This window comes from Oncorhynchus gorbuscha, linkage group LG01 (genome assembly GCF_021184085.1).
Source record: "Oncorhynchus gorbuscha isolate QuinsamMale2020 ecotype Even-year linkage group LG01, OgorEven_v1.0, whole genome shotgun sequence".
Taxonomy (NCBI): domain Eukaryota; kingdom Metazoa; phylum Chordata; class Actinopteri; order Salmoniformes; family Salmonidae; genus Oncorhynchus; species Oncorhynchus gorbuscha.
The window spans coordinates 68,257,164-68,282,004 of record NC_060173.1 but is presented as its reverse complement, the minus strand read 5'-3'; the positions used below and the strand labels follow the sequence as shown (position 1 = coordinate 68,282,004).

At 44.8% G+C, this 24,841-nt stretch overlaps 1 protein-coding gene across 3 annotated transcripts in view; it reads right to left on the bottom strand.

Annotated features, from left to right (window-relative positions):
* Positions 1-13,353, bottom strand: part of nalcn (sodium leak channel, non-selective) — a 286,480-nt gene extending 273,127 nt beyond the window's left edge. For all 3 annotated transcript variants that reach the window (XM_046358989.1, XM_046359008.1, XM_046358998.1), the window contains exon 1: positions 13,232-13,353. The gene's annotated coding sequence lies outside the window, so the exon portion shown is untranslated. The remainder of the gene's footprint in view (positions 1-13,231) is intronic.
* Positions 13,354-24,841: the final 11,488 nt, after the last annotated feature.

Sequence of the window (24,841 nt, the reverse complement as noted above, 5' to 3'; positions counted from 1 at the left end):
TATAGAAAGAAAAATAAGTCTGAGGGTAGGTGACAAAGTACACTAATTGTATCCTTAAAAGGGGTAAATCCACAGTAAAAAGAGAAGCCTAAACTCACCTGTTCCCTTTAAAATGTATGCCAAGCTAAAACCATCGATTGAAACTAACAAACCATAGACCTATATGCAGAAGTCTACTTCACAATTGCTGAACATTTCACTAAGATGTGTCTACTTGAAAAACAGTGCAGAGGCAAAGTTTGGAAACAGAATGACAAAAGGCTCCCTTAGTTTTTATGTGACTACGTTTTCAAAAACTCTTAAATATCTAGTCCGAATTAAGAGTCAAATATGTCTGTAGAAAGAATGGGGTGTCGGCTATGATATGACACCTTGAGTTTGAAACTACAGTAAGTGAAGTGGATCAACACCTGGTAATAAAATGATGGTAACAGAATGACATTGTCATGTTTTGTCATATATTGTCTTGTCATTATGCTTTCCCTTCTGTTCGTTTCCCCCTGCTGGTCTTATTAGGTTCGTTCCCTTTTTCTATCCCTCTCTCTCCCCCTCTCTCTCTCTCCTCTCTCTATCGTTCCGTTCCTGCTCCCAGCTGTTCCTCATTCTCCTAACTCACTCATTTAGTCTTTTTACACCTGTTCCCTATTTTGTCTTCTGATTAGAGTCCCTATTTCTCCCCTTGTTTTCCACTTCTGTCCTTGTCGGATCCTTATCTATTGTTCACCGTGCTGTGTTTGTGTATCGCCCTGTCGTGTCGTGTTTCCCTCAGATGCTGCGTGGTGAGCAGGTGTCTGAGTCTGCTAAGTTCAAGTGCCTTCCCGAGGCAACCTGCAGTTCAAGATCGAGTCTCCAGTCTATCCTCGTCATTACTGGAAATTGTGTTTTTTGATTGTATTTTACTTTACTGGATTAAAGACTCTGTTTTCGCCAAGTCGCTTTTGGGTCCTCATTCACCTGCATAACAGAAGGATCCGACCAAGGAATGGACCCAGCGACTATGGATTCTCTCTACTCTACTCTCGAGTTCCAGGGAGTGCTCGGCAGACACGAGCAGGAATTGTCTGCCGCTCGGCATGCCGTTGAGACCCTGGCCGCTCAGGTCTCCGACCTCTCAAGACAGTATCAGAGTCTTCGTCTCGTGTCACCAGCTAAACCTAGGGTTAATAACCCACCTTGTTATTCTGGGCAGCCCACTGAGTGCCGCTCCTTTCTCACCCAGTGTGATATCGTGTTCTCTCTCCAACCCAACACATACTCAAGAGAGAGAGCTCGGATTGCCTACGTCATATCACTCCTTACTGGTCGGGCTCGGCAGTGGGGCACAGCTATCTGGGAGGCAAGCGCTGAGTGTACTAACAATTATCTGAACTTTAAAGAGGAGATGATAAGGGTTTTTGATCGCTCAGTTTTTGGGAAAGAAGCTTCCTGGTCCCTGTCTTCCCTATGTCAAGGTAATCGATCCATAACGGATTACTCTATAGAGTTTCGCACTCTTGCTGCCTCCAGTAACTGGAACGAGCAGGCGTTGCTCGCTCGTTTTCTGGAGGGACTCCACGCTAAGGTTAAGGATGAGATTCTCTCTCGGGAGGTTCCATCCAGCGTGGATTCTTTGATTGAACTCGCTAATTGAACGACGGGTAGATCTTCGTCACCGAGCTCATAGAAGAGAGCTCGCGTTAACTGTGTCTCCCCTCTCTCCGACACTACCGTCTTTCCCCACTGACTCAGGTGTTGAGCCCATGCAGCTGGGGGTATTCGCATCTCGACTAAGGAGAGGGAACGGAGAATCACCAACCGCCTCTGTCTCTATTGCGGTTCCGCTGGTCATTTTGTCATTTCATGTCCAGTTAAAGGCCAGAGCTCATCAGTAAGCGGAGGGCGACTGATAAGCACTAGACGGTCCTCTCCGTCAAGTACATGTACTACTTTACCGGTCCATCTACGCTGGACCGGATCGGCAGCTTCCTGCAGTGCATTAATAGACTCTGGGGCAGAGGGCTGTTTTATGGACGAAGCCTGGGCGCGGGAACATGACATTCCTCTCAGACAGTTAGGGAGCCCACGGTCATGTTTGCCTTGGATGGTAGTCCTCTCCCCAGTATATTATATGAAACACTACCTTTAACCCTCACTGTATCTGGTAACCATAGTGAGACCATTTCCTTTTTGATTTTTTGTTCACCTTTTACACCTGTTGTTTTGGGTCATCCCTGGCTAGTGTGTCATAATCCTTCTTTTGATTGGTCTAGTAATTCTATCCTTTCCTGGAACGTTTCTTGTCATGTGAAGTGTTTAATGTCTGCTATTTCTCCTGTTTGTTCTGTCCCCTCTTCTCAGGAGGAACCTGGTGATTTGACAGGAGTGCCGGAGGAATATCATGGTCTGCGCACGGTCTTCAATCGGTCCAGAACCAACTCCCTTCCTCCTCACCGGTCGTATGATTGTTGTTCTGATCTCTTTAAGAAGCGTTTTGCATCCGCTCCTATCCTTGTTGCACCTGACGTCACTAAACAGTTTATTGTTGAGGTTGACGCGTCGGGGTGGGCGTGGGAGCCATTCTGTCCCAGCGCTCCGATACTGACGATGGGGTCCACCCTTGTGCGTATTTTTCTGCTTCTGCTCCTGGTCTTGCTGGGTCTCAGTCTGTTCCCTGCCATCGCATCTCTCCTGTTCTTGTTCCTGCCCTTGCTGTGTCTCAGTCTGTCCCTAGTTGTTACTCTCCTGGCCTGTTTGGTCCTGTTTGCTCTAAAGTTTTCAGTTCTCTACCCGTGTCTCATTTTTTTTTTAGAGTAGTACCCTAGTTTCCCTTTTTATCGTTTTTCGTTACGGTCCTGAGGAGAGGAGTTGGGTTCTTTCTCGGGACGTGCTGGACCGTTTGATCTATGATTTCCTCCGTTGCCGCCAGTGTTCCTCCTCGAGAAGGAGGCGCTGGTGAGTGGGGGGTACTGTCATGTTTTGTCATATATTGTCTTGTCATTATGCTTTCCCTTCTGTTCGTTTCCCCCTGCTGGTCTTATTAGGTTCGTTCCCTTTTTCTATCCCTCTCTCTCCCCCTCTCTCTCTCCTCTCTCTATCGTTCCGTTCCTGCTCCCAGCTGTTCCTCATTCTCCTAACTCACTCATTTAGTCTTTTTACACCTGTTCCCTATTTTGTCTTCTGATTAGAGTCCCTATTTCTCCCCTTGTTTTCCACTTCTGTCCTTGTCGGATCCTTATCTATTGTTCACCGTGCTGTGTTTGTGTATCGCCCTGTCGTGTCGTGTTTCCCTCAGATGCTGCGTGGTGAGCAGGTGTCTGAGTCTGCTAAGTTCAAGTGCCTTCCCGAGGCAACCTGCAGTTCAAGATCGAGTCTCCAGTCTATCCTCGTCATTACGAGTGGAAATTGTGTTTTTTGATTGTATTTTACTTTACTGGATTAAAGACTCTGTTTTCGCCAAGTCGCTTTTGGGTCCTCATTCACCTGCATAACAGACATCATGGGTCCTCGATCTGTACTATACAGAAATGCATAATTATCGATGTCATTCTCTTCATCGTGATGCATCCTGAGTAGGTACACGTAGGTATAAAAATGTCATATCCTCCTTTGCATGTTTGGGTATTATTATACACACAGTCTATAATTCTAATGAACTCCGCCCCCAAACAAGGTTGGTCCAGACCAGACCAAATCTGCACCAATCATAGACGTCTATGCTTCACAAGTTTGGACATCACAGTACAGCGCAGTACCTTAGAGGAGAGGATCAGTAGAGCAGTATTTCTATTGATGTTTTTTAGCCCATAGATATTGTTGTAATTTAATTGTCACTCAAATATCACATGAATACACATTAGACATGGACGAAATGTAGAGAATATCAAGAAAATGATCTTTAAGCCTGCAAAATTCTCTCCACCAACAAGATGGGTGTGAACAGTCTGTTTCATTAACAGTGCTTGTGCACATAGAAATAGAACTGGTGCGTGCTTTACTGCACAGTCGTGGCCAAAAGTTTTGAGAATGACACAAATATTAATTTTCACAGTCTGCTGCCTCAGTTTGAATGATGGCAATTTGCATATACTCCAGAATGTTATGAAGAGTGATCAGATGAATTGAAATGAATTGCAAAGTCCCTCTTTGCCATGCAAATGAACTGAATCCCCCAAAAACATTTCCACTGCATTTCAGCCCTGCCACAAAAGGACCAGCTGACATCATGTCAGTGATTCTCTCATTAACACAGGTGTGGGTGTTGACGAGGACAAGGCTGGAGATCACTCTGTCATGCTGATCGAGAACGAATAACAGACTGGAAGCTTCAAAAGGAGGGTGATGCTTGGAATCATTGTTCTTCCTCTGTCAACCATGGTTACCTGCAAGGACACACATGCCGTCATCATTGCTTTGCACAAAAAGGGCTTCACAGGCAAGGATATTGCTGCCAGTAAGATTGCACCTAAATCAACCATTTATCAGATCATCAAGAACTTCAAGGAGAGCGGTTCAATTGTTGTGAAGAAGGCTTCAGGGCGCCCAAGAAAGTCCAGCAGGCACCTGGACCATCTATTAAAGTTGATCAGCTGCGGGATCGGGACACCACCATTACAGAGCTTGCTCAGGAATGGCAGCAGGCAGGTGTGAGTGCATCTGCACAGTGAGGCGAACACTTTTGGAGGGTGGCCTGGTGTCAAGAAGGGCAGCAAAGAAGCCACTTCTCTTGAGGACAAACATCCGGGACAGACTGATATTCTGCAAAAGGTACAGGGATTGGACTGCTGAGGACTGGGGTAAAGTCATTTTCTCTGATGAATCCCCTTTCCGATTGTTTGGGACATCCGGAAAAAAGCTTGTCCGGAGAAGACAAGGTGAGCGCTACCATCAGTCCTGTGTCATGCCAACAGTAAAGCATCCTGAAACCATTTATGTGTGGGGTTGCTTCTCAGCCAAGGGAGTGGACTCACACAATCTTGCCTAAGAACACAGCCATGAATGAAGAATGGTACCACGACGTCCTCCGAGAGCAACTTCTCCCAACCATCCAGGAACAGTTTGGTGACGAACAATGCCTTTTCCAGCATGATGGAGCACCTTGCCATAAGGCAAAAGTGATAACTAAGTGGCTCGGGAAACAAAATAATATTTTGGGTCCATGGTGAGGAAACTCCCCAGACCTTAATCCCATTGAGAACGTGTGGTCAATTGTCAAAAGGCTGGTGGACAAACAAAAACCCACGAATTCTGACAAACTCCTAACATTGATTATGCAAGAATGGGCTGCCATCAGTCAGGATGTGGCCCAGAAGTTAATTGACAGCATGCCAGGGTGGATTGCAGAGGTCTTGGAAAAGAAGGGTCAACACTGCAAATATGCAAATTGCATCAACTTCATGGAATTGTCAATAAAAGCCTTTAACACTTATGAAATGCTTGTAATTAGACTTCAGTATTCCATAGTAACAACTGATAAAAATATCTTTGTGGAAATTAATATTTGTGTCATTCTCAAGACTTTTGGCCATGACTATACTGTGCTCTACTGCAATTGTGGTTTGTGACTGGTCCATGTAAAGCTTATCAGTCTAACGATCTAATAAAGGCATTCAAATTGAATAATATAATATTAGTTTCAGTGGCGGTCGGTGCTGTTTAAGATGAGGGAGAATTATTTAAAAAATGATAAGCATGGCCTTATTTCTATTACAGCATATTGGATGACTGTCATTCATATTCCATTCACCCAGCTCAATGTACCATTGATAAGTTTAGACTACTACATATAATTTTCCCTGTGCCCATCATGAGGGTGCTATAAGCCTATAAATGAAAGTTTACAAAGTACTGAGAGAACTTTGAGTGATCAAGGTGACAGACAGTGAAACATTCAATACCACCTTGCACACGCTTGTCTGCATATAGCTGATCTAGGATGTAATCATTAGTCCAACAGTTTCACCAGAATCAATAAACCCCTGAACACCCGCACACACAGTTCACTTTCATAGCAGCCACATACAAAACAAGATGATCACTTTGCTCGTTGTATATAGAATTCCTTCTCGCAACAATCTATGCGCTCTCCTCCTCTCACGTTTTACCTTCACCTGTGACTTCAGTGCACATCAGCAGTTTGTGACCAGGAAAAAAAACTTTCCAATTCAAACCTTCATATCATAACCACTAACCGCTACTCTCAGCCTATTTCGTTGTCACGTTATAGTCAACATATAGTAGATACTAAAACTTAAGCGTTAGTAAACCCGCTACAGTCATGCAGCACAGTGAACAGTCAGAAAGCAGTTTAGCAGTTACACCAGCGGGCCCAGGTGGCAATACATTTATAAACCCAAAAGCTTACCTTGACTTGGACGAGTTCCAGTGTTGGATAACCATAGCCAGCTAGCTAACATAGCATCCCTCTCTTTTTGAGACAGGTGTTTGATTGGGCTAAACTATCTAGCTTCTTTTGCTAGCTATGTGAAAGTTTCTTTTAAATAGAACCAAATATAGCTCTCTCTCTCTTCTCCTTAATTTTGGAAGAAATGTTGTTCAAAACTATTAAATTGTTGTCTTTTTCTTTGAGTCAAATACTCACATTTTATACACTGCAGTGCTAGTTAACTGTAGCTTTCAGTACTAGATTCATTCTCTGATCATTTGATTGGGTGGACAACATATCAGTTCATGCTGCAAGAGCTCTGATAAATTCCAGAGGACACCCTCCAACCTATCATAATTATTGTGTAAGTCTATGGAAGGGGGTGAGAACCATGAGCCTCATAGGTTTTGTGTTGAAGTCAATGTACCCAGAGGAGGACAGAAGCAAGCTGTCCTCCGGCTACACTATGGTGCTGCTTTACAGAGTGCTGCTGAGCCTACTGTAGACCTTCATTGCAAAACAGTGTGATTTAATCAATTATTTGGTGATGTGAATATATTTAGTATAGTTTTATCATAAAAGGATAACTTTAATGTTTCACTATTTATAATAAAATCCACTGAGGATGATCCCTTCAACTCTTATCCAGAGCGACTTATTAAATATTTTTTTCCCATACTGGACCCCATGGGAATCAAACCCACAACCCTGGCATTGCAAGCGCCATGCTCAACCAACTGAGTCTCCACTGATTAGTTACAATTTCTCAAGTTCTCAATTTTCTGATCCACTCGTTTACATTTCTCCAGGAAGTAAAATGGTGCATGCACAGGTTATGGCCTTGATTCCAAACCTCCCTTTTTATTAGGAGGACATTATTCCTCATGTTTGACAAGCGCTGTATTTGCTCTGAACAGAAACAGAACATTACATATTGGATATAATACACCGTCATTTTGTATGTGTTATTTTTATGTAGCTTGGTTCCTATCAGTTTTCATAGTAACCTTGGTGAAGAAGCAGATGTCATTCGGTCAATGTCTGAGGATTTTCAGTCTCAATATGGGCATGCATTACCAAATGAAAAATCGGCAAACTAATCTCTGTAATAGATTAAATACCTGCTACATTTGATGTAACCAATGCCAGCCAGGTTGCACAGGCATTGAAGATGGATGCTGACACGGCTATTTTTGTGTATGTACATTTGATTGATATTATATTGTTTTATCAGTCATGGAAGGAAACCATACACTGGACATTCTTTATAATAGTGCCATGGTGTTTGAAATGGATGTGCATGTTGGAAGCTGTTTTAACACATTGTGAAAATACAATTATTCCCAAATAAAAGGAAACTGTCACGTTCTAACCTTAGATCTATTGTTATGTCTTTGTTTTAGTATGGTCAGGGCGTGAGTTGGGTGGGTTGTCTATGTTAGTTTTTCTATGATTTGCTATTTCTGTGTTTTGCCTGGTATGGTTCTCAATCAGAGGCAGCTGTCAATCGTTTTCCCTGATTGAGAACCATATTTAGGGAGCCTGTTTTCTATTGTGTTTCGTGGGTGATTGTTTTATGTCTTTGTGTGTCTGCACCAGACAGAACTGTTTCGGTTGTTTTCTTTGTTGTTTTGTTATCAGTATTCAGTTTACATTAAAAAAGATGAACACCTACCACACTGCTCATTGGTCCTCACCTTCTTCCACCGACGACCGTTACAGAAACTTCAATTTCATATCTTTCTACACCGTAAAATGTCGATTTTGATATTGTTTTCCCAATGTACCTTTATTCATTAAATTGAAATATGATTTAAATTTAAATATTGGTGTAGCTGGGAAAACGGGGTGATTTCTAAGTATGTGGTTCAAGTGGAACCTAACACTTCAGTTTGGGGGATTAGTCTTGTCTACATTACAAAATATGGTGGTAAATGAATGTGGTCCTTGGAGCTGAGGTCACACACACCATATATCCTCAAAGCAATACTATTCCATTTTAACAGCCATGGGGCGTTGTCAGGACACCGAATGGAGTTAACTCTCTTGTCACTGTCACTGACTGCAAAGACATGGCGTTGTGTGCATCAGTCCTTGCAGTCTGCCCTTCAAATTCGCTACTATGTTATCCTCAATCCGCTGCGTATGCCAACACCTTGCATAGATATGGAACGCCAGTTAGGACTTTACTTGTCAAAAAAAGATACACGTCAAATAACACAATTGACGTGTCAAATACGCTTGTTGACCAATGAGGACCCGAATATGACTGCACGTCACATAATTAACACATTGATTAATTTTTGATGTAGTTATTACACATTGATACCACTATCACTCGTATTTCATGTCGATGCACCGATACCGATACCGATACGTATGCGTTGATGCAGGTAATAGTTTTGTCTGGCGCTGTGCCGCACGAGCGCAGACACACTCCCCTAAACTCTGGACATTGCTGGTCACGAGCGCAGACACACTCCACTAAACTCTGGACATTGCTGGTCACGAGTGCAGACACACTCCACTAAACTCTGGACATTGCTGGTCACGAGCGCAGACACACTCCCCTAAACTCTGGACATTGCTGGTCACGAGCGCAGACACACTCCCTAAACTCTGGACATTGCTGGTCACGAGCGCAGACACACTCCACTAAACTCTGGACATTGCTGGTCACGAGCGCAGACACACTCCCCTAAACTCTGGACATTGCTGGTCACGAGCGCAGACACACTCCCCTAAACTCTGGACATTGCTGGTCACGAGCGCAGACACACTCCACTAAACTCTGGACATTGCTGGTCACGAGCGCAGACACACTCCCCTAAACTCTGGACATTGCTGGTCACGAGCGCAGACACACTCCCCTAAACTCTGGACATTGCTGGTCACGAGCGCAGACACACTCCCCTAAACTCTGGACATTGCTGGTCACGAGCGCAGACACACTCCCCTAAACTTTGGACATTGCTGGTCACGAGCGCAGACACACTCCCTAAACTTCTGGACATTGCTGGTCACGGTCCCCTAAACTCTGGACATTGCTGGTCACGAGTGCAGACACACTCCACTAAACTCTGGACATTGCTGGTCACGAGCGCAGACACACTCCCCTAAACTCTGGACATTGCTGGTCACGAGCGCAGACACACTCCACTAAACTCTGGACATTGCTGGTCACGAGCGCAGACACACTCCCCTAAACTCTGGACATTGCTGGTCACGAGCGCAGACACACTCCCCTAAACTCTGGACATTGCTGGTCACGAGCAGACACACTCCCCTAAACTCTGGACATTGCTGGTCACGAGCACACACACTCCACTAAACTCTGGACATTGCTGGTCACGAGCGCAGACACACTCCCCTAAACTCTGGACATTGCTGGTCACGAGCGCAGACACACTCCCCTAAACTCTGGACATTGCTGGTCACGAGTGCAGACACACTCCACTAAACTCTGGACATTGCTGGTCACGAGCGCAGACACACTCCCCTAAACTCTGGACATTGCTGGTCACGAGCGCAGACACACTCCCCTAAACTCTGGACATTGCTGGTCACGAGCACAGACACACTCCACTAAACTCTGGACATTGCTGGTCACGAGCGCAGACACACTCCCCTAAACTCTGGACATTGCTGGTCACGAGCGCAGACACACTCCCTAAACTCTGGACATTGCTGGTCACGAGTGCAGACACACTCCACTAAACTCTGGACATTGCTGGTCACGAGCGCAGACACACTCCCTAAACTCTGGACATTGCTGGTCACGCAGACACACTCCCCTAAACTCTGGACATTGCTGGTCACGAGCGCAGACACACTCCCCTAAACTCTGGACATTGCTGGTCACGAGCGCAGACACACTCCCCTAAACTTTGGACATTGCTGGTCACAAAAAAAGATAGCTAGGTGATGGATGCAAACAATGTTCTTCTCCAAAAACATAGCAAAACGACATCTGTTTCAGTAGCTATAGTTAGCTAACCGACTATCTAGCTAAGTGTCATCATCTAAAATACCCCTAATTTATAAGACAGTTCTTTATAAGACCGTTCTTATTTGATTAATCTTATTTGATTAATCTGTTTCAGTAGCTATAGTTAGCTAACTAACTATATAGGTGTCATCTAAAATAACCCTAATTTATAACTTATTTGATTAATGGTCGGACCCACCTATGTGAAAATAGCCACAATAAGGATTAGGCACAATAGTGGAATTTGCTTTTTGCCTTCAAAATAAAAGTATCTCAATGAAAGTCATACAAATAATACAAATAATGGAATCATGCCATAATGGAATAGATCATGCTAAACGAGGTTGGAATGTTCTTATATAAATTCAACAATTTGTTAATTAAACTACCAGCCCTCCAGGACACCTACAGAACCAGATGTCGTTGATGATCTTTTTTGCCATCCTGTGACAACAACCACCCGAGCCACTGCCTGTTCACCCCGCTATCATCCAGAAGGCGAGGTCAGTACATGTACATCCAAGCTGGGAGAGATTGAAAAACAGCTTCTATCTCAAGGCCTTCAGACTGTTAAATAGCCATCACTAGAACATCATGGTAGTCTATGCCGCTCTGACATTGCTCATCCATATATTTATATATTCTTAATTCCATTCCTTTACTTAGATTTGTGTGTATTGGGTATATGTTGTGAAAATGTTTGATATTACTTGTTAGATATTACTGCACTGTCCGAGCTAGAAACACAAGCATTTCGCTACACCCACAATAACATCTGCTGAACACGTGTATGTGACCAATACATTTTGATTTGATCAGAACATTAACATGCATCACTTGCGGTACGATATTGGAAGCATAGGTCCTAATCCAGGCACTTGTCATCTCCCGTCTGGATTACTGCAACTCGCTGTTGGCTGGGCTCCCTGCCTGTGCCATTAAACCCCTTCAACTCATCCAGAACGCCGCAGCCCGTCTGGTGTTCAACCTTCCCAAGTTCTCTCACGTCACCCCGCTCCTCCGTTCTCTCCACTGGCTTCCAGTTGAAGCTCGCATCCGCTACAAGACCATGGTGCTTGCCTACGGAGCTGTGAGGGGAACGGCACCTCAGTACCTCCAGGCTCTGATCAGGCCCTACACCCAAACAAGGGCACTGCGTTCATCCACCTCTGGCCTGCTCGCCTCCCTACCACTGAGGAAGTACAGCTCCCGCTCAGCCCAGTCAAAACTGTTCGCTGCCCTGGCCCCCCAATGGTGGAACAAACTCCCTCACGACGCCAGGACAGCGGAGTCAATCACCACCTTCCGGAGACACCTGAAACCCCACCTCTTTAAGGAATACCTAGGATAGGATAAGTATTCCCCCCCCCCTTTAAGATTTAGATGCACTATTGTAAAGTGACTGTTCCACTGGATGTCATAAGGTGAATGCACCAATTTGTAAGTCGCTCTGGATAAGAGCGTCTGCTAAATGACTTAAATGTAAATGTAATGTAAATGCATAAGGACCTTATCTTCCCAAATAATAAAAACAATTCGAAAGGCTAAATTGATACACACGTTTATAGGGTTACGGTTTCCACACGGCCATATTTCCATGTAATGGCGGTTGTTTACAGAAAACAAACGAAAGACAGCTAATTAGCACAGGTAGTCACTCTACGTGTCTCCGAACACCTGTGTGTAAACGGAAGACAGACGCCACTGACGTGTTGTCACAATAAAAATACTGTCGGCTGCAACTGTGTTAAAATAGTGCACAGTAAAGTGTGTATTTTGCATTCGTGAAATGACTGTTTGGCTGAAAGTAGAATAACTAAAGACAACCTAAGGTAAAGTGTTGACAACTACTTTCCAAAGTCAATTTCAAATGCAAATGCAATCAATTAAATCCATTGTCCAAGAAAGTGTTTGATGTGACTGACTTGCATTAAGGACCTATTTCGTTCATTGGAAAATGACAAAAGCAATTCCATCCACAAGATCTGCAGTGGTTCCATAGAAAAAGTTGTGCAATCAAAATCAGCCTATTAAGACTTTGAGACAAAAAAAACAAAAAAAAACACTTCAAACAAACATGCAAGCAAAGTATACATTTGATATGGTATTCCATTAACATCTGAAGGCAATGGGGAATAGCGTGCGTACACATGAGGAATTGAAGATAACACTTGCAGAACAGAGGCCTAGCGACTACAATAATTGTATTTTCACAGTGTTAAAACAGCTTCAAACATGCACATCCATTTCAAACACCATGGCACTACTATAAAGAATGTCCAGTGTATGGTTTCCTTCCATGACTGATAAAACAATATAATATCAATCAAATGTACATACACAAAAATAGCCGTGTCAGCATCCATCTTCAATGCAAGTGCAACCTGGCTGGCATTGGTTACATCAAATGTAGCATGTATTTAATATATTACTGAGATTATGTTGCCGATTTTTTCATTTGGTAATGCATGCCCATATTGAGACTGAAAATCCTCAGACATTGACCGAATGACATCTGCTTCTTCACCAAGGTTACTATGGAAACTGATAGGAACCAAGCTACATCAACAACAAAAAATATGCAAAAATCACGGTATATTGTATCCAATATGTAATGTTCAGCGGTTGTAATGTGTTTCTGTTCGAAGCGAATAAAGCCCTTGTCGAAACGTGAAGAATAATAATGTGCAGCTAATAAAAATGCGGTTTTGGAAGGAAGGACTGGCCATAACCTGTGCATGCACCGTTTTACTTCCTGGAGATAATACAAGCAAACACAGATTCAACGCAGTCCTTCGTCGACACTCACACCCTCCACGTTCTCATTCGATCGCTTCAAGGTAAATGAAGCATCAAATCAGATAAATGTTTAAATCACTTACGCGATAAGTGTGTATATTCCCGGTTATCGGTGACAGTGTGTCGTTCTCTCAATGACATCAGCTGTTTTCCGGTGTGTGTTGTGACGATGGAGCGTGCGGACGCGCGCACGGAGCTGCAATCACCTCCAATAGTATCCATCTACAGCCCCGCAGCATATAGCCTGTGACTGAAACTAGCCTGTCACTAAAACAAATACAGTCACCATCAACTGGTTTGTGTGTATTTGGCAGCGATTATGATGACTTTACATTTAATTAGGGTTTCAATACACATTTGACCTTCTCTTAAAGGTCCTCAGAACATTCCAAGAACATTTAGAAAATGTTAGATTTAAGTTTTACCTAATATTATTAAAAAATTCTCAGCAAGCCAATTTGTAGCTCCTTAATAAAGCAGATTGGAATACATCCCCATTATGTTTCTCTAGATTTAATGGGAATTTGCTTTTGAGGACCTTATTGTAGGCCCGGTACAAGGTGATATTTGAACAGCATTTAGTCATACAATTTTTTTTTACACTTTATATGTTGACAGTCTGCACATGTCAGGTTTGAACCTGCAACAGTTTAGTTCCCAAGCCAGGTCTATAATCCTCTGCCTTCTAGACTAACCCCGGAAAATACTGGTAACTGGCTGATTCACGTCATTTCACCCATCCTCTTTATATGCTGTGTACTGTACTTATTGGCCCATAATAACAAGGAATCGATGCCTATGAGTACAAAGAAAAGAAAAGAAGACAGGAGGAAGGGACCATATCAAGTATCGCAAAGAAGGAATTATATATATTTTTAAAGCTAAACAGTACATTTTTCCACAATGTTTTATTTAAAAAATGTTACCCCTTTTTCATGATGTCCAATTGGTAGTTATAGTCTTGTCCTATCAGTGCAACTACCGTTCAGACTCAGGAGAGGCGAAGGTCAAGAGCCATGCATCCTTTCGAAACACGACCCAACCAAGCCACACTGCTGACACAATTCTTTCTTAACCTAGAAGCACCAATGTGTTGGAGGAAACACTGTACACATTTCTTGGTGGTGCATAGGATAAAGGACCTGGCTTGGGAATCCAAACATTGCAGGTTCCAACCCCACATGTACAGATTGCCAATATCTGAAGTGTAAAAACAGTATGGATGTGTTTGTATGATTAAATACTGTTCATATGTCATTAATTTAATTAAAAATGTGGTGTGCCTATATCACCTTGTAGTGGGCCTACAATACAGTCCTCAAATGGGAATTTCCATTCAATCTGGAGAGAAACATAATAGGTATGTATTCCAATCTGCCTTAAGGAGCCACATATTTTGCATGCTAAGAATGTTGTGTTACTATTAGGTCAAAATAAAATATTACATTGTCTAAATGTTCTAGGACCTGCAAGGCAAGGTAAAATGTATGTATATCGCGTAAACATAAATTTAATATTATGTTAAATCTAAAATGAATATGCAATGAACGTCATAAAAACGGACTTATTTGGAAACTGTTGAACATTGTGCAACATTGTGGGAATGCTCTGTGCATTCACAATAATATTCTTGCAACATCCCAGACAACTCCCATAACGTATTTAAATGTTCTGGCAACCTTTAAAAAACTTAGACCAGGTGTTCTGTCAACATTATTACATCAAGGGAATGTCCTGTGCAACCTAACTTAAACACTGTATGAATGTCATCACAACTGAGTGTATTTCGTGTTTTGGGAACCTATCCCTTGTAATTGACCCACTATGTTCCCACAACCTATTTAAATGTTCTAGGAATCATTAAATAACTCAGAAAGGCTGTTCTGTCAACATCTTTGCAACATCAAAGGAATGTTTTATCAGCACCACTGGACAGTTTTAGTGTTTTGGGAACAAATCTCTTGTCATATTCTCACAATGTTCCCTAACAAAATGTTTTAGGAACATTTAAAGAACCTAAAAATGTGCTCTGAGAATGTTCTTGTAACATCAGAAAATGTATTTTGCACCCTAAAGGAAACATTGTATTAATCATCAGCAGAACAGTTTTTGTGTTTTGGCAACATATATTTTATGATGTCCCCACAATGTTTCCACCAGACTGTTCCCATAACCTCATGAAACATTCTGGCTACCTTTAGGGAACAGACAGTGTGCTTTGGGAATGTTATTGTAACATCAGGTGAAAGTTTTTTGCACCCTAAAATAAACATTGTAGAATCATCCGCACAACTGGACAGTTTTTTGTGTTTTGGGAACATATTTTGTGATGCATAATGTTCCCACAACCTAATGAAACATTCTGGGAACATTTAAAGAACATATTAAATGTATTCTAGCAACGTTCTTCCAACATCAGATGAATGTTTTATACAAACATTATATAATCATTAGCACGACTGGACATTTTTTGTGTTATGAGAACATTTGCTGCCAGCAGAAGAATTGTTCTGGTGATTTTTTTTCTGAACCAATTTCGGTTTGCTAGGGTTCATTGAAGTTGTGTAGCCGATCTTTGTACACTTGGTAGCGATAGTTTAAACCACACTCACTGCACTGCTTGCAGAATGCATAGAACATCTCGTTGGGAATTAGAAGTTTGGAAAATGCATTCTCATGCACTGACACCAAAGATCCCGCTTCTTCTGGTGATACAGGTACTGTATGCTACCATGCTTTTCAGCATCTCTCCTTTTGGATTGAATGTGTGTCACTGCTATGTCCTGTTAGATCTTCATCGCGGTCTGCGACAGACCCCTAATCTATGAAAATATCTGTGGTCTTCCCGGCTTTTGAACATTTCTGTCATGTTTTGTCATTTATTATCACGTCTTGTCCCTGTGCTTCCCATTCTATTCGTTTCCCTCTGCTGGTCTTATTAGGTTCTTTCCCTCTTTCTATCCCTCTCTCTCCCCCTCCCTCTCTCACTCTCTCGCTCTCTCTTCTCTCTATCGTTCCGTTCCTGCTCCCAGCTGTTCCTATTCCCCTAATCATCATTTAGCCTTCCCACACCTGTTCCCGATCCTTTTCCCTGATTAGAGTCCCTATTTCTCTCCTTGTTTCCCGTTTCTGCCCTGTCGGTTCCTTGTCTAGAATTCACCGTGCTGTGTTTGTGTATCGCCCTGTCGTGTCGTGTTTTCCTCAGATGCTGCGTGGTGAGCAGGTGTCTGAGTCTGTCTGGTTCAAGTGCCTTCCCGAGGCAACCTGCTGTTCACCTGCTGTTCAAGATCGAGTCTCCAGTTGTCCTCGTCATTTCGAGTGAAAGTTGTGTTTTTTTGATTGTATTTACTTTACTGGATTAAAGACTCTGTTTTCGCCAAGTCGCTTTTGGGTCCTCTTTCACCTGCATGACAGAAGGAACCGACCAAGGAATGGACCCAGCGACTTCAGACGCTCGTTACACTGCCGTCGAGATCCAAGGAGCCATGCTCGGCAGACACGAGCAGGAATTGTCTGCTGCTCGCCATGCCGTGGAGAACCTGGCCGCTCAGGTTTCCGACCTCTCTGGACAGTTCCAGAGTCTACGTCTCGTGCCACCTGTTACTTCCTGGCCTGCCGAGCCTCCAGAACCTAGGGTTAATAACCCACCTTGCTACTCCGGGCAGCCCACTGAGTGCCGCTCCTTTCTCACGCAGTGTGAGATTGTGTTCTCTCTCCAACCCAACACATACTCTAGAGAGAGAGCTCGGGTTGCTTACGTCATTTCACTCCTTACTGGCCGGGCTCGAGAATGGGGCACAGCTATCTGGGAGGCAAGGGCTGATTGCTCTAACAAGTTCCAGAACTTTAAAGAGGAGATGATTCGGGTTTTTGACCGTTCAGTTTTTGGTAGGGAGGCTTCTAGGGCCCTGGCTTCCTTATGCCAAGGTGAACGGTCCATAACGGATTATTCTATTGAGTTTCGCACTCTTGCTGCCTCTAGTGAGTGGAACGAGCCGGCGCTGCTCGCTCGTTTTCTGGAGGGACTCCACGCAGTGGTTAAGGATGAGATTCTCTCCCGGGAGGTTCCTTCAGATGTGGACTCTTTGATTGCTCTCGCCATCCGCATAGAACGACGGGTAGATCTTCGTCACCGGGCTCGTGGAAGAGAGCTCGCATCAACGGTGTTTCCTGCTCCGCATCGCAACCATCTCCCTCCTCTGGCTCAGAGACTGAGCCCATGCAGCTGGGAGGGATTCGCATCTCGACTAAGGAGAGGGAACGGAGGATCACCAACCGCCTGTGCCTCTATTGCGGAGTTGCTGGACATTTTGTTAATTCATGTCAGTAAAAGCCAGAGCTCATCTGTAAGCGGAGGGCTACAGGTGAGCGCAACTACTCAAGTCTCTCCATCAAAATCCTGTACTACTTTGTCGGTCCATCTACGCTGGACCGGTTCGGGTGCTACATGTAGTGCCTTGATAGACTCTGGGGCTGAGGGTTGTTTCATGGACGAAGCATGGGTTCGGAAACATGACATTCCTTTCAGAGAGTTAGAGAAGCCTACGCCCATGTTCGCCTTAGATGGTAGTCATCTTCCCAGTATCAGATTTGAGACACTACCTTTAACCCTCACAGTATCTGGTAACCACAGTGAGACTATTTCTTTTTTGATTTTCCGTTCACCGTTTACACCTGTTGTTTTGGGTCATCCCTGGCTAGTATGTCATAATCCTTCTATTAATTGGTCTAGTAATTCTATCCTATCCTGGAACGTTTCTTGTCATGTGAAGTGTTTAATGTCTGCCATCCCTCCCGTTTCTTCTGTCCCTACTTCTCAGGAGGAACCTGGCGATTTGACAGGAGTGCCGGAGGAATATCATGATCTGCGCACGGTCTTCAGTCGGTCCCGAGCCAACTCCCTTCCTCCTCACCGGTCGTATGATTGTAGTATTGATCTCCTTCCGGGGACCACTCCTCCCTCGGGGTAGACTATACTCTCTGTCGGCTCCCGAACGTAAGGCTCTCGAGGATTATTTGTCTGTGTCTCTTGACGCCGGTACCATAGTGCCTTCTTCCTCTCCGGCCGGGCGGGGTTCTTTTTGTTAAGAAGAAGGACGGTACTCTGCGCCCCTGCGTGGATTATCGAGGCTGAATGACATAACGGTTAAGAATCATTATCCGCTTCCCCTTATGTCATCAGCCTTCGAGATTCTGCAGGGAGCCAGGTGCTTTACTAAGTTGGACCTTCGTAACGCTTACCATCTCGTGCGCATCAGAGAGGGGGACGAGTGGAAAACGGCGTTTAACACTCCGTTAGGGCATTTTGAGTACCGGGTTCTGCCGTTCGGTCTCGCCAATGCGCCAGCTGTTTTTCAGGCATTAGTTAATGATGTTCTGAGAGACATGCTGAACATCTTTGTTTTTGTCTATCTTGACGATATCCTGATTTTTTCTCCGTCACTCGAGATTCATGTTCAGCACGTTCGACGTGTTCTACAGCGCCTTTTAGAGAATTGTCTCTACGTAAAGGCTGAGAAGTGCTCTTTTCATGTCTCCTCCGTTACTTTTCTCGGTTCCGTTATTTCCGCTGAAGGCATTCAGATGGATTCCGCTAAGGTCAAGCTGTCAGTGATTGGCCCGTTCCAAGGTCACGTGTCGAGTTGCAGCGCTTTTTAGGTTTCGCTAATTTCTATCGGCGTTTCATTCGTAATTTCGGTCAAGTTGCTGCCCCTCTCACAGCTCTTACTTCTGTCAAGACGTGTTTTAAGTGGTCCGGTTCCGCCCAGGGAGCTTTTGATCTTCTAAAAGAACGTTTTACGTCCGCTCCTATCCTCGTTACTCCTGACGTCACTAGACAATTCATTGTCGAGGTTGACGCTTCAGAGGTAGGCGTGGGAGCCATTCTATCCCAGCGCTTCCAGTCTGACGATAAGGTTCATCCTTGCGCTTATTTTTCTCATCGCCTGTCGCCATCTGAGCGCAACTATGATGTGGGTAACCGTGAACTGCTCGCCATCCGCTTAGCCCTAGGCGAATGGCGACAGTGGTTGGAGGGCGACCGTTCCTTTTGTCGTTTGGACAGACCATAAGAACCTTGAGTACATCCGTTCTGCCAAACGACTTAATGCCCGTCAAGCTCGTTGGGCGTTGTTTTTCGCTCGTTTCGAGTTTGTGATTTCTTACCGTCCGGGTAGCAAGAACACCAAGCCTGATGCCTTATCCCGTCTGTTTAGTTCTTCTGTGGCTTCTACTGATCCCGAGGGGATTCTTCCTTATGGGCGTGTTGTCGGGTTAACAGTCTGGGGAATTGAAAGACAGGTTAAGCAAGCACTCACGCACACTGCGTCGCCGCGCGCTTGTCCTAGTAACCTCCTTTTCGTTCCTGTTTCCACTCGTCTGGCTGTTCTTCAGTGGGCTCACTCTGCCAAGTTAGCTGGTCATCCCGGTGTTCGAGGCACTCTTGCGTCTATTCGCCAGCGCTTTTGGTGGCCGACTCAGGAGCGTGACATGCGCCGTTTCGTGGCTGCTTGTTCGGGCTGCGCGCAGACTAAATCGGGTAACTCTCCTCCTGCCGGTCGTCTCAGACCGCTCCCCATTCCTTCTCGACCATGGTCTCACATCGCCCTAGACTTCATTACCGGTCTGCCTTTGTCTGCGGGGAAGACTGTGATTCTTACGGTTGTCGATAGGTTCTCTAAGGCGGCACATTTCATTCCCCTCGCTAAACTTCCTTCCGCTAAGGAGACGGCACAAATCATTATCGAGAATGTATTCAGAATTCATGGCCTCCCGTTAGACGCCGTTTCAGACAGAGGCCCGCAATTCACGTCACAGTTTTGGAGGGAGTTCTGTCGTTTGATTGGTGCGTCCGTCAGTCTCTCTTCCGGGTTTCATCCCCAGTCTAACGGTCAAGCAGAGAGGGCCAATCAGACGATTGGTCGCATACTACGCAGCCTTTCTTTCAGAAACCCTGCGTCTTGGGCAGAACAGCTCCCCTGGGCAGAATACGCTCACAATTCGCTTCCTTCGTCTGCTACCGGGTTATCTCCGTTTCAGAGTAGTCTGGGTTACCAGCCTCCTCTGTTCTCATCCCAGCTTGCCGAGTCCAGCGTTCCCTCCGCTCAAGCGTTTGTCCAACGTTGTGAGCGCACCTGGAGGAGGGTGAGGTCTGCACTTTGCCGTTACAGGGCACAGACTGTGAGAGCCGCCAATAAACGCAGGATTAAGAGTCCAAGGTATTGTTGCGGCCAGAGAGTGTGGCTTTCCACTCGCAACCTTCCTCTTACGACAGCTTCTCGTAAGTTGACTCCGCGGTTCATTGGTCCGTTCCGTGTCTCCCAGGTCGTCAATCCTGTCGCTGTGCGACTGCTTCTTCCGCGACATCTTCGTCGCGTCCATCCTGTCTTCCATGTCTCCTGTGTCAAGCCCTTTCTTCGCACTCCCGTTCGTCTTCCCTCCCCCTCCCGTCCTTGTCGAGAGCGCACCTATTTACAAGGTACATAAGATCATGGACATGCGTTCTCGGGGACGGGGTCACCAATACTTAGTGGATTGGGAGGGTTACGGTCCTGAGGAGAGGAGTTGGGTTCCGTCTCGGGACGTGCTGGACCGTTCACTCATTGATGATTTCCTCCGTTGCCGCCAGGATTCCTCCTCGAGTGCGCCAGGAGGCGCTCGGTGAGTGGGGGGGTACTGTCATGTTTTGTCATTTATTATCACGTCTTGTCCCTGTGCTTCCCATTCTATTCGTTTCCCTCTGCTGGTCTTATTAGGTTCTTTCCCTCTTTCTATCCCTCTCTCTCCCCCTCCCTCTCTCACTCTCTCGCTCTCTCTTCTCTCTATCGTTCCGTTCCTGCTCCCAGCTGTTCCTATTCCCCTAATCATCATTTAGCCTTCTCACACCTGTTCCCGATCCTTTTCCCTGATTAGAGTCCCTATTTCTCTCCTTGTTTCCCGTTTCTGCCCTGTCGGTTCCTTGTCTAGAATTCACCGTGCTGTGTTTGTGTATCGCCCTGTCGTGTCGTGTTTTCCTCAGATGCTGCGTGGTGAGCAGGTGTCTGAGTCTGTCTGGTTCAAGTGCCTTCCCGAGGCAACCTGCTGTTCACCTGCTGTTCAAGATCGAGTCTCCAGTTGTCCTCGTCATTTCGAGTGAAAGTTGTGTTTTTTTGATTGTATTTACTTTACTGGATTAAAGACTCTGTTTTCGCCAAGTCGCTTTTGGGTCCTCTTTCACCTGCATGACAATTTCATGGTATTTCTGGAAGAAGTGAAACTTGGCAACATACTTGAGCGCGCAGGACTGCCATTAAGGAATACACAGGCAATGCCAAGAGTTTGTTTTAGTGCTGCATGCAAACATTATTTAAACATTATTAAGTGATTAGTGTTCCATTATTAAAGTGGTCAATGATTCCAAGTCTATGTATATAGGGCATCAGCGTCTTGGGTGCAGGGTTGCATAACCGGGTGGAAGCCGGCTAGTGATGGCTATTTAACAGTCTGATGGCCTTGAGAGAGAAGATGTTTTTCAGTCTCTCGGTCCCAGCTTTGATGCACCTGCACTGACCTCACCTTCTGGATGATAACGGGTTGAACAGACCGTGGCTCAGGTAGTTGATGTCCTCAATTATATTTTTGGCCTTCTTGTGACACCAGGTGCTGTAGGTGTCCTGGAGGGCAGGTAGTTTGCCCCTGGTGAAGCATTGGGCAAACTGCACCACCTTCTGCGTTTGCGGGCAGCGCAGATGCCGTACCTGGCATTGATACAGCCCGACAGTATGCTCTCAATTGTGCATCTGTAAAAGTTTGTGAGGGTTTTTGGGGCCAAACCAAATTTCTTCAGCCTGCTGCTCCTTCTTCACCATGCTGGTGGAACATTTCAGATCGTCAGTGATGTGTACGCCGAGGAACTTGAAACTTTCCACCTTCTCCACTGCGGTCCCGTCGATGTGGATTGAAGCGTACTCCCTCTGCTGTTTCCTGAAGTCCACGATCATCTCCTTTGTTTTTTTGACGTGGAGTGAGAGGTTATTTTCCCGGCACCACTCTTCCACGGCCCTCACCTCCTCCCTGTAGGCTGTCTTATCATTACTACTGTTGTGTTATCTGCAAACTTGATGATTGAGTTGGAGGCCATGCAGTTTTTGGTGAACAGGGAGTACAGAAGGGGCTGAACACACACCCTTGTGGTGTTGATTCCTACCTTCACCACCTGGGGGTGGCCTATCACGAAATCCAGCACCCAGTTGCACAGTGTGGGGTTCAGACCCTAGGCCACGAGCCTAAAGACGAGCTTGTAGGGTTCTATGGTGTTGAATGCTGAGCTATAGTCATTGAACAGCATTCTTACATAGGTATTCCTCTTGTCCAGATGTGATAGGGCAGTGTGCAGTGTGATGGCGATTGCATTGTCTGTGGGTCTATTTGGGAGGTAAGCGAATTGAAGTGGGTCTAGGGTGTCAGTTAAGGTAGAGGTGATATGACCCTAGCCTCTCAAAGCACTTCATGATGACAGAAGTGAGAGCTAGGGGACAATAATCATTTAGTTCAGTTACCTTTGCTTTCTTGGTTACAGGAACAAGGGTGGACATCTTGGAGCAAGTGGGGACAGCAGACTGGGATAGAGAGAGATTGAATATGCCTTGAATATGCCTGTAGACACTCCAGCTAGCTGTCCTGCACATACTCTAAGGAAGCATCTAGGGATGCCGTCTGGGCCGGCAGCATTGTGAGAGTTAACACGCTGAAATGTCTTACTCAAGTCGGCCACAGAGAAGGAGAGCCAACAGTCCTTGGTAGCGGACCACATCGTTGGCACTGTATTATCCTCAAAGCGGGCGAAGGTGTTTAGCTTGTCTGGAAGCAAGACGTCGGGATCCACGATGTGGCTGGTTTTCTGTTTGTAGTCCATGATTTTCTATTGACCCTGCCACATACAGTACCAGACAAAACTTTGGAAACACCTACTCATTCCAGGATTTGTATTTATTTTTTACTATTTTCTACATTGTAGAATAATAGTGAAACATCAAAACTATGAAATAAAACATATGGAATCATGTAGTAACCAAAAAATCTAAACATATTTAATATTTGAGATTCTTCAAAGTAGCCACCCTTTGCCTTGATGACAGTTTTGCACACTCTTTGCATTCTCTCAACCAGCTTCATGAGGTTGTCACCTCAACCACATTTCAATTAACAGGTGTGCCTTGTTAAAGGTTCATTTCTTTCCTTCTTAATGCAGTTGAGCCAATCAGATGTGACAAGGTAGGGTTGGTATACAGAAGATAGCCCAATTCTGTAAAAGACCGAGTCCACATTTTGGCAAGAACAGCTCAAATAAGCAAAAGGAAACAAATGTCAATCATTACTTTAAGACATGAAGGTCAGTGAATCCGGAAATTGTCAAGAACTTTTAAAGTTTCTTCAAGTGCAATGCACAAACCATCATGCGCCACATGAAAGGAAGACCCAGAGTTACTTCTGCTGCAGAAGATAAGTTCATTAAAGTACCAGCCTCAGAAATTGCAGCCCAAATAAATGCTTGACAGAGTTCAAGAAACAGACACATCTCGACGTCAATTGTTCAGAGAAGACTGCATGAATCAGGCCTTCATGGTCGAATTGCTGCAAAGAAACCACTACTAAAGGACACCAATAAGAAGAAGATAATTGCTTGGGCCAAGAAACAAGAGCAATGGAGTGGTGGAAATCTGTCCTTTGGTCTGATGAGTCCCATTTAGACATTTTTGGTTCCAACCGCCGTGTCTTTATGAGACGCAGAGTAGGTGAATAGATGATCTCCACATGTGTGGATCCCACATTGACACATGGAGGAGGAGGTGTAACGATGTGGGTGTGCTTTCCAGGTGACACTGTCTGTGATTTATTTTGAATTCAAGGCACACTTAACCAGCATAGCTACCACGGCATTCTGCAGCGATTTGCCATTCTATCTGGTTTGGACGTAGTGGGACTATAATTTGTTTTTCAACAGGACAAGGACCAAACACAACTCCAGGCTGTGTAAGGGCTATTTGAACAAGAAGGAGAGTGATTGAGTGCTGATTCAGATGACCTAGCCTCCACAATCACCCGATCACAACCCAATTGACATGGTTTGGGATGAGTTGGACCGCAGAGTGGGAACTCCTCTAAGACTATTGGAAAAGCATTCCAGGTGAAGCTGGTTGAGAGAATGCCAAGAGTGTGCAAAGCTGTCACAAAGGCAAAAAGTGGCTACTTTGAAGAATCTAAAATCTAAAATATATCTTGGTTTGTTTAGCACTTTTTTGGTTACTACATGATTCCATATGTGTCATTTGCTAGTTTTGATGCCTTCACTATTATTCACCGATGTAGAAAATGATACAAAATAAAGAAAAGCCCTTGATAGGTAGGTGTGTCCAAACTTTTGACTGGTACTGTATGTCTCGTGTCTAAGCCGTTGAAGGGTGACTCCACTTTGTCTCTACTGACGTTTTGCAATGTTTATTGTGTTACTGAGGGAATTACTACACTATTTGTATTTGGTCATATTCCCAGTCACCTTGTCATGGTGAAATGCAGTGGTTCGCGCTTTCAGTTTTGCACAAATGCTGCCATCTACCCACGGTTTCTGGTTTGGGTAGGTTTAAATAGCTACAGTGGGTACAACATCTCCTATACACTTCCTGTTGAACTCAGTCACCATATCCATGTATTTGTCG